Genomic DNA, 10729 nt, shown 5'->3' with positions numbered 1-10729 from the left:
GTGGCTGAAGCACTCGATTGAGTGGTGCGTACTCGACCGAGTGCACCTCTCTGGGCAGGAAATTTTAAGGTTCAAGTTCGGGATTTACCCTATGAGTATATATCCTCCAATTAGTTCCATGCCGTCACTTATCACTCTAAAACTCTCTAAAATCATTCTAGATTATTGTTAAACCCTAATTAAGGGAAGATAAAAGTAGATTTGGGGATTTAGCATCATTCTTGACCAAACTTTGCCTTTTTAACTTTGTAAGTCAACTCTTATGCTTTCTATTCAATCTTATGTTGTTGTTGTTAGAAATCATTATCTCATTATACAACATATTCATATATGTTACATTTAATTTAGTCATAAAATTAAATACAAATCTTATGCATGCAAACAATAGTAAATATAGAGAAGAAATCGTTTTCTCACCATATGATTTTCGGATTAAAAGGGCACCAACAAGATCTCCTTCTTGTTAGTTCTTGATCTACAATGAATATAAGAATGATCCTCCAAAAATCCCAAAGTAGAGATTCTCCTCTTGATTGCACCCAAGATTATTCCTTATCCCCACTAAATAATATTAGCTAGATATTAGTTTAGGAGTTTACCTTAAAAATGATTACTAACACTCATATATTACACTAATAATTTTAGTAATCTTTTATGAACAATTTGAATCAAAATCTCATGTTTTGATGAAGATTAAAGAGAGAGAAGAGAGAATAATTCATGAACCTTTTGCATGTCATATATTAGAATGAATAATAAGAGGATTAATCCTCTTCATAGTGGAGGGTTCACGGTTGGAGTGGAGTATAGGGCATCTACTTTTCACTTTTTGTCTTCACAAGAAATAGATGTGTAAGAGTAGGTGTAAGGCTAGTTTTGGGTAGGCATCATCATGCCATTTTATCAAATAAAATAAAACAACCAAAACCCACTAACACTCCTTCCATATTTCGGTCCATCTACATAAAATGGACTACCATTTTATTTTGTCAATTTGTCATTTGTCACACAATATGTCACATGTAGTATGATACATGTTATTAATTAATTTAATGCATATTTATCACATAAATATCATTTTATAAATTAATTAAATTACATACAACAAATTGACTAGTGATACTTGATCACATAAATAAAATGGGTCATATAATTATAATTTACAACATCTTGTAATTATAATTAACCATTCATTCTTATCTTTATTGTTTCACAAACAATAAACAATTTTAGTAATAAAGTATTTCAATTACTAAATAAATCTTATTTAATCTCATTAGAATAAGATATCAATATTCTCTCTCGCAAATTGAATTGTTCAATTTTAAGGAATTGATTAACATGTATCGTCATACAATCAATCAACTTTACGGATAAGGGCATCATCCTTTAGGTGTGACCTTAAGGGATCAACTGACCACCACCGTCCCACGACAGTAACGTCAAACTCTAGCAAGCCAATCGTTACCGATTAATGTTGATCAGTTGACTATAAAATGAATCATCCCTTACGTATTCTTAAAAATGAGATTTAAACATGTGATCATCATGATCGACAATTGTGATCGCATTATTGTCGGAGGACACATATTCCAACAATCTCCCACTTGTCCTCGACAAGTGTGCGTCACCAATTCTCTTGTCCTATTACTATCTCCCACTCAATGCAAGGTGTCTTTCGGGTCGTACTTGCAAGTGATCATATCGAGAGTGGTTTCCTCGATCTAGAGAATAACTGATTGACCGGAATTTATCTACCATAGATACCTTCCGAGCGTGGCCACGCATTTCCAGTTCATTACTCCTCGAGTGGCCCTGAGATATTGTTTTAACCCTGACAAGGGGTGGACAATTCCTATCGCACTCATTCCCTTCGACTAGCGACAACCATCATAACCCAAAATATGCCCATTTGACCCCATTTACGAAGGTCGTAGTAACACAAATCAAAGTTAATCTGAAACTGTGCCATCTTAGGCGAACAGTCTTTAGTCAAAAGAATAGACTTATTAGAATACTATAGTAGCTCTCACCACGACCAGGCTTTATAAATTTTCCAGAACTCTATAAGCGGTCACTGCCCGACAAAGTGTTCCTAACAGTCTACCTATGTGATCGACTAGTCATCTCACATGACTCTATGGCACTTGAACTTGCCATCAATCGCATCACACTCTAGTCACTTCGAGACGTCACCTCATACAAGCGACTATGGGCAAATACTATGTTAATCCGGATTCACTTTAACGGGGTTCAATATTGCCTCTACAACCCGTTTGGATGTAACAAAGTATAAAGGGAGTTTTTAGATTTAAAAACTCGAACGACAAATGCGATTATCACATATGAATAGTTAATACCTGATTACTACATCATATTCTATAATCCAGTTTGATCCTGAATGTAGTTGTTCATCTCAATTCAATTGAAATGACATGACTCATCATGTTAAGCCTATGAGAAGGCTTTGGTTAGTAGGTTTTATCAACTTCTTGTTCCTAACTCAACCTTACTACATACTTGTTTTCCTTTGTAATGTATACATTTGCATTACAAAACTTTCTGAGTACGTGCCGAGATCCAATCAAGACATAGACCCTCTAGCCTTAGAATAGCTCCCACTGTTTTTACAGTGTGCGGGACTCATCCTTCTTGCACATCCCATGATTGTAAGTGTACTCAATTTCCGTTTTAAATATTTCTCATTGTTCTTTATTGCCTAGAACGATTCTAGAAAATATATTTCTTAAATAACATAGCCGCAATGGTGTCTTAACCATCCGAATGTGTTTTGATTATGGTTTTGTCAGAAACCATGCGCAATCTCAATTGTCAATTGTCACTTGTGTAACACCCTTACACAAAATTGCATCAAAAACACTTTGCTTTTACTTCCTTAATGCTTATGCAAGCACTTAAGGGTAATCTTTATGGCTTACTTGGTAACTATTACTTAAATTCGATTTGAAACAATTCATCATACTCAAAGTATATGAAGTGTTATACATCATTTCCTATTTAATTGATCCGGCAGCGGAAGCAAATGGAATCAATCAAATATGTTCAACTTTATTGAACTAGTCATGAATCTTATCAACATAAGACTTCTTATTTGACATTAATATCATGTAGATTTATCTCCATAAATCCGGATATTAAAGATGTACTATATTTCTCCAAAGTCTGAAATCATTCGCAATGATCAATATATCATCCACATATAAGACTAATTAAAATTTCCGTAACTCCCACTAAACTCCATGTATAAACACAACTTCTCGACTTATCGAGAAAAGGTTTATAACATGATCAAAACATTGATTCCAACTCATTGATGTCCTACTTAAGACCCTCTCTTAAGTTTCACATTATCTTAGGATTGCAAGAATCTACAAAACTCAAGACATGTATTGAATACATTCCTTCTAATTGAAGAAGTGGGTTTTAGATTCATTTGCTATATGTATATCATCATAATGAAACACAATCGCTAAGAAGATCCAAATAGACTTAAGCATTTCAACTAGTGCAAAACCCTTTGCAACCAATCAAGCTTTGAAATCTCTCTTTATTAGTGCAAAACCCTTTGACACTAATCAAGCCTTTTATTTCGGATTTTCATGGCTCTAAGCCTTGTATTGAGTTATGACTTAAACATTCTCATGTAAGTCATACGTTGATTACTTTCTAGAAGTAATCAACTTGAATCAAACGATTTCTTTGTAAGTTACAATCTATTTACTTTCTAAAAGTAACACTAATTCATCATCTTCAACAAGTGATGATTTTAACCTCCTGGGTTTTGAAGAAACAACGTTTTACACAAAACGTCTCATGTAGCCAAGAAAGACCAGTTTCTTGCGACATAACATTCTTTGGCACAATACAATTTGTGGCTCTTGAATATTTTTCTCCCACTCTGTCTTCTAGAAATATACTTGTATTTTAGGAAGACAGCTTCACGAGCCACAAACCCATTGTACTCGTGATAATTGAAAGGGAAAAATGAGCATTTGTTTCTTGTGTAAGCTTACAAACATGGTACCCTACCATTTCATATCTTATATGATTCGTTTTAGATTTAGTGAAAAAATAATTTAGACAAAATATAAAATCCCCAAAAGGATCAAGTAACTCAAAGTAACTTGATTGAAGTCCAAACCATATCGAATAGCGTTTGAATTCTTATCCAATCACACATTATTCCATAATGCGTGCTAAGAGAGATTATTTTGTGATACTATATCACATTTCCTTTGGCTTATATCAAAGTCTTCACTTTGATAATCCTATCACGACTTGATCGTGATTCATGGAACTCTTTGAACTCCTTCAAAGATTTCTCCTTTTACCTTATTAAGTAAACATATTGGTGTCAACTTAAATTAATGGTAAAAGAAAATGATCAACCTATTCTGTATCAATGATTTAGAACCTCGATTTCCTTTTCAACCAAAAGGCACGAGATATCTTGCTTTGAATACAAGATACGCATATACCATTAACAATCTAATGGTTTCAAGAGTACTCGATAACTCTTTGCGTTCATCATTCCAGAATTTAAGGTTCAATCTTGGGTTACCAATTTGAGTCTTGCATCATTTACATGATATATCATTCTAGTTCGGTTTAGAATATAATCACCTTGATAATGAGCTAGCCATACATCAAATCATGGTGTATAGGGTCACAAAAGTGAAACCTCTTTTTGTATCTTAACAAGTTTATATTCTTATTTAGAGTTTATTCACTTAATAGTCATAATTAAGGTATAAATATAAACCCAAAACTAGATTGATTACACAATGACTCTATCTCTCAACATCATTGTTGCTAGTCGTCATATTCTAATCATCCTATGTATCAAGTACAATGATGAAAACCACCACCGGTTTCTAATATTGACGAAGTAGTACTAACAAAATTTATGTTAATCAAATAAACATTTAAAGAAGAAGGTCCCATTAGATGTCCCACAACTAACTTGTTGATTTTTCAATAATTTGGGGTAGTTTCCTTTCTAGTGTCCAACAATTAAGACAATGGAAACTTTATTGGTCGGGATTGATAGGTTTAGTATCGTTATTCTCAATAACTTTACTTTTAACATTACCTTGTATCAATTCCATTCTAATTTTATTTCTTTGAACCTCATCCCTTTCTTAACGGTTTAAGAGAATGCCCCCACTCATTTCAATGAATCTTTACTTAGAGAAGCAAAATTGAATTTCATGAAGACTACTCTTCATTCGTTTGTTTAGTCTTAAAACTTTCATTGAAGTGGTTGCGGTATTTTGGTCAATTACGATTTCTAACTAATCTAATTACCAAAACAATTTATCATTTCAAGGTACTTAACTCAATTAAGCATGTGAGAAACAATCCATTGTAAGTAGATGTGTTTAGTCAAGAATCAAAAACCTGTTTGATAATGAATAACTTTAATCTATACTCTTTACAAGAGATCCTTAGCAATGGTTCATTTGAGCTTTTAGAAGCAAATTCATATTTGTCTTTAGTTACGATGTTTTAATGGAGATTTGAATCAAAAATCGAAATGATATCGTATATGAATTGTGGTAAAGAAATAGAACAATATGATAACAGAATAGTGGAAAACTTAACATTTATCGTTTTAATAATACTTGTAAATATAATAACAAGCAAAGCATTTACATAGTGACCTCTACCCAACTATGATAAATGATTCCAAGACCCAAATTCATATTAACTTGGGCACGGTAGGGCCGATTCATCCCTTATCAATATAACTCGGTGGATTAACTCTTTAATCGATTCTACTTTTAGAACTCTTGGTCGATAAAATTACATTAATATTTATCTTTAGCCCGGAACACATGCGACTACGGTCACGAATACTTCCGTTGAGCTCAATCCAAATTTCGAATAAATGTGTCCATGATCCAAATCCACATCAACTTGGGCACGGTAGGGCCGATTCATCCCTCATCAACATGAATTCGGTGGATAGACATTTATCACCCACTTCCCCTACGTAACAAGGTTTGTACCCCGGTAGGGCCGAGTGCACTCCCTCATGAAATAGGTTTTCATGGTTTCTACTTTTTGGTAAGGCTAAGTCTCAATTGTTTATTTTAGCGAGAGGTCATGTCAATTTATTATATATCACGTTTTAAGTGAACTAAAGCGGTGAACTACGATAATTGTAATTGACACGGTCGATAAACTCGATAAAATGATAATGCATGTTTTAGTTATGACGATTTAGCGATGCATGCAACATATAAATAAAATGCAAAGCATAAATTAAATCCTAGTATGACCTTCCTAAAATAGAAAATCTAGTTAACTATTACATATTCGGAAACCAACTCCATTGGTCCCTTGAACTTCGGTTTTGGGCACGCATCTCGAGGTAACACCGTCTTTATGGATCGCCTTCTTGAGTGACACCGTTTTCAAGGAACTCCGAAATAAATAAATTACATAACAAATTACATAATTTCCTACTATACATTTGTAATTAAAATAAAAATAAATATATTAAATTACAAAACGGTGATACGAGATCACAATAAATTACAACCGAATCGATATTCCCATACATTTCGGGCAATACCAATTAAAACTAAGGCTATACTAAGTAAAAATTACATAATTCAAAAATTACATAAAATAAAATTATGACAATCATAAATAAAATGCAGCATTATAATATTTATGAACATGCCCAATTTTATGCTAAATCGCCTTTAATGAACCAATATCGTATATTAAACGATTTTTACGGATTTGCGTGATTCAACCTTTTAAAATCACAATAAATTACATAAAATCATATTTATGCACAAGTTAATTACCCTAACCAACTTAGGACTCAAAATTAGTCTCCACTAACCATTTGACTATAATTAACTTATATTTCTTAAAATTTGTTCATTAATGGACTCAAAATTACAATAAAATGCCATAAACTTCAAATAAATCACAAAAATTTCAAATAAATTCAAAATATGAAATTTAAAACTCATGAACATTCTGGAAAAATACCATGACACTCATAATGTTCAAAAATTTAGGTTAAAAATTTCAAAATTTATCGGGAAAAACAATGTTGCGGTTTATCGGATTTATCAAATATAATCATAAAACATGAGAAAAATTATATTTATCAACTTTTCAATTTTAGATCTGAAATAGGTAATAAAATGCAACATGTGACAGTTTTCCTTAGTCATGAAGTATGTTTTAGCAATTATTCACTAATTAAAGTCACTATTTATGCTATTTTTCATCAAAAATTCACAAATCATGCATAAAGACTTCATAATAGCCTATTATTTTACAAACATATTGTAAAATTTCATGTGATAATATACTAAATTTCTATGACCAGATTCGAAATATTTCTCATATTAACCTATTTTTCATTTAAATTCGATTTTTATCATGAAAAATCCATATTTCGAGCATAAGAACTCCAAAAATTATGAAAATTTACAGGTCATCTAAAATTAATATATGTGAAAACATATCCAAAAAACACTTGAAAATTCGAAGTTTAGCTATTTTTCGTCCAAAAATGACATTTTTATCATAAAAATCACATTTTAATGCCATTATTATATAAAATGAACAATAAAATCCATAAATTAAACCAAAATATCCTAAAATATTTTAGGACCAGAAACTTTAATATGCATAATAAATTTCATGATATATCATAATAAACACAAATTTATAAGTTTTATATGTTAATCGTATAACTCGGAAAAACAATAACCGATTTGCATGCAAACAACCTAATGCTCTGATACCGCTTGTTAGAAATCATTATCTCATTATACAACATATTCATATATGTTACATTTAATTTAGTCATAAAATTAAATACAAATCTTATGCATGCAAACAATAGTAAATATAGAGAAGAAATCGTTTTCTCACCATATGATTTTCGGATTAAAAGGGCACCAACAAGATCTCCTTCTTGTTAGTTCTTGAGCTACAATGAATATAAGAATGATCCTCCAAAAATCCCAAAGTAAAGATTCTCTTCTTGATTGCACCCAAGATTATCCCTTATCCCCACTAAATAATGTTAGCTAGATATTAGTTTAGTAGTTTACCTTAAAAATGATTACTAACACTCATATATTACACTAATAATTTTAGTAATCTTTTATGAATAATTTGAATCAAAATCTCATGTTTTGATGAAGATTAAAGAGAGAGAAGAGAGAATAATTCATGAACCTTTTGCATGTCATATATTAGAATGAATAATAAGAGAATTAATCCTCTTCATAGTGGAGGGTTCACGGTTGGAGTGGAGTATAGGGCATCTACTTTTCACTTTTTGTCTTCACAAGAAATAGATGTGTAAGAGTAGGTGTAAGGCTAGTTTTGGGTAGGCATCATCATGCCATTTTATCAAATAAAATAAAACAACCAAAACCCACTAACACTCCTTCCATATTTCGGTCCATCTACATAAAATGGACTACCATTTTATTTTGTCAATTTGTCATTTGTCACACAATATGTCATATGTAGTATGATACATGTTATTAATTAATTTAATGCATATTTATCACATAAATATCATTTTATAAATTAATTAAATTACATACAACAAATTGACTAGTGATACTTGATCACATAAATAAAATGGGTCATATAATTATAATTCACAATATCTTGTAATTATAATTAACCATTCATTCTTATCTTTATTGTTTCACAAACAATAAACAATTTTAGTAATAAAGTATTTCAATTACTAAATAAATCTTATTTAATCCCATTACAATAAGATATCAATATTCTCTCTCGCAAATTGAATTGTTCAATTTTAAGGAATTGATTAACATGTATCGTCATACAATCAATCAACTTTACGGATAAGGGCATCATCCTTTAGGTGCGACCTTAAGGGATCAACTGACCACCACCGTCCCACGACAGTAACGTCAAACTCTAGCAAGCCAATCGTTACCGATTAATGTTGATCAGTTGACTATAAATTGAATCATCCCTTACGTATTCTTAAAAATGAGATTTAAACATGTGATCATCATGATCGACAATTGTGATCGCATTATTGTTGAAGGACACATATTCCAACAGTTGTAACCCTAAAAGTTAGGGAAAATTGGGAGAATTGTTAATAAAATGTGTAATTTGGGGAATTTGAGTAATTAGAGGATGGAATTAGTGTAATATGTCAATTAGAATGTTGTATATTATGATAGACATTACTTGATTAATTGTAGGAGGAGACTTCATAGAGGAGGAATTCTAGATGATTGCTTGTTCTTGGAGACTTGCTTGAAGGTAGGGTTTTCCTACTCGATTTTGATATTATATGTGCTTGCTTATGCGATTAATTATGTGGATTATTGTGTTAATTGTTGGATTTTGGATTATACATTAGAAATTGGTAAAGATACTTAATATTTATGTTTTTTTTTATAAGGTAAAGAAATCAGGTTAACCGAAATAAACCCTATAGCATCCTTGATGTGTCTAATTTATATACGAATTTACCCTATTTTAGCTCGGTTTTATTTGATTATTGCACTTTTATTAGTGTATTTGTAAGCTAATTCCGTGTTTTAGGTGTCTTTGCTTGTATTCATTGTATTTTTGTAACAACCCGGATTATAAAACAAAGGAAAAACTTATATAAAATGAATATCAGAGTACGATACTGATAAAGGGGTCAAGGTGGCGGAAACACCAAGCCCAAATCCGGTTCGCTACTAACTCCAAAACAAACTAATACATTATTCGAAAGGTTCTTAAAACATAAAGTAAAGTCCTAATTTATTATTCATCTCGCCGCACAGAACTTCCCAGCAAGATATCATCCAAAACAGCAACAATCTGAACAACCTGAGAAGGGGGTCGACAATCAGTCGGGAGTAACTAGATGCTCTCCCAGTCATGTTTACAACAATTGAATATAATCAACAATCATTAACAAATGAAATGTAAAACCAGTAAACATGCGAGATCATCTATACTCATGAAAGACCCAACAAAGCTTACCATGACTTAACCAATATTAACGGACGCAATCATGCAAACCTAGACCATATGCAACCACTAGACCATGATTACTTACAAGACTAGTAGTGACAAACGACCCACAACAACTTAAGGCACAAAGCTAGCATTGAAGCATAGCAAATAGGGTGAACACCACACGTCATACCAATTAGAGTATGTAACCAATACTTCCACACAATACGCATAGGGTATAAAACGAACACCGGCTCGAGCGTATAACTGACACTCTAACTCGTCGAGCATATAATCGATACTGATCGACGGATCGTATAACTGACTCCCCTTCGGTGTGAAGTATATAACTGATACTCCACGGTACTATGTATGGCGTATCACCACTGCCTATATGCCTAAGACCTGGCCAGACCTCTCGATGCAATAACTGTACACCAAACGACACTCGGGACCCGTAACGTATAAGCGATTTAATCTGGCCACCCCGAACATAGACCAAATAAATCCCATAATGGGTGGCGTTAGTTCATTCCGTTTGGTATATAACTGATACCGCACGTCATCTATACCACTAGCCAACAACAAATGCACAGTATAACTGACTGTACTAACATGCGTGAACAACATCACGACTCAACTCATAGGATAGTATAACTGACTACCCTACTTATCATATGAACAAGAGTAACCAAAGATATATGCAACAACAAGGATATAA

The sequence above is a fragment of the Silene latifolia genome, chromosome 10, assembly GCF_048544455.1.
Source record: "Silene latifolia isolate original U9 population chromosome 10, ASM4854445v1, whole genome shotgun sequence".
NCBI lineage: Eukaryota > Viridiplantae > Streptophyta > Magnoliopsida > Caryophyllales > Caryophyllaceae > Silene > Silene latifolia.
This window is presented reverse-complemented; position numbering follows the sequence as displayed.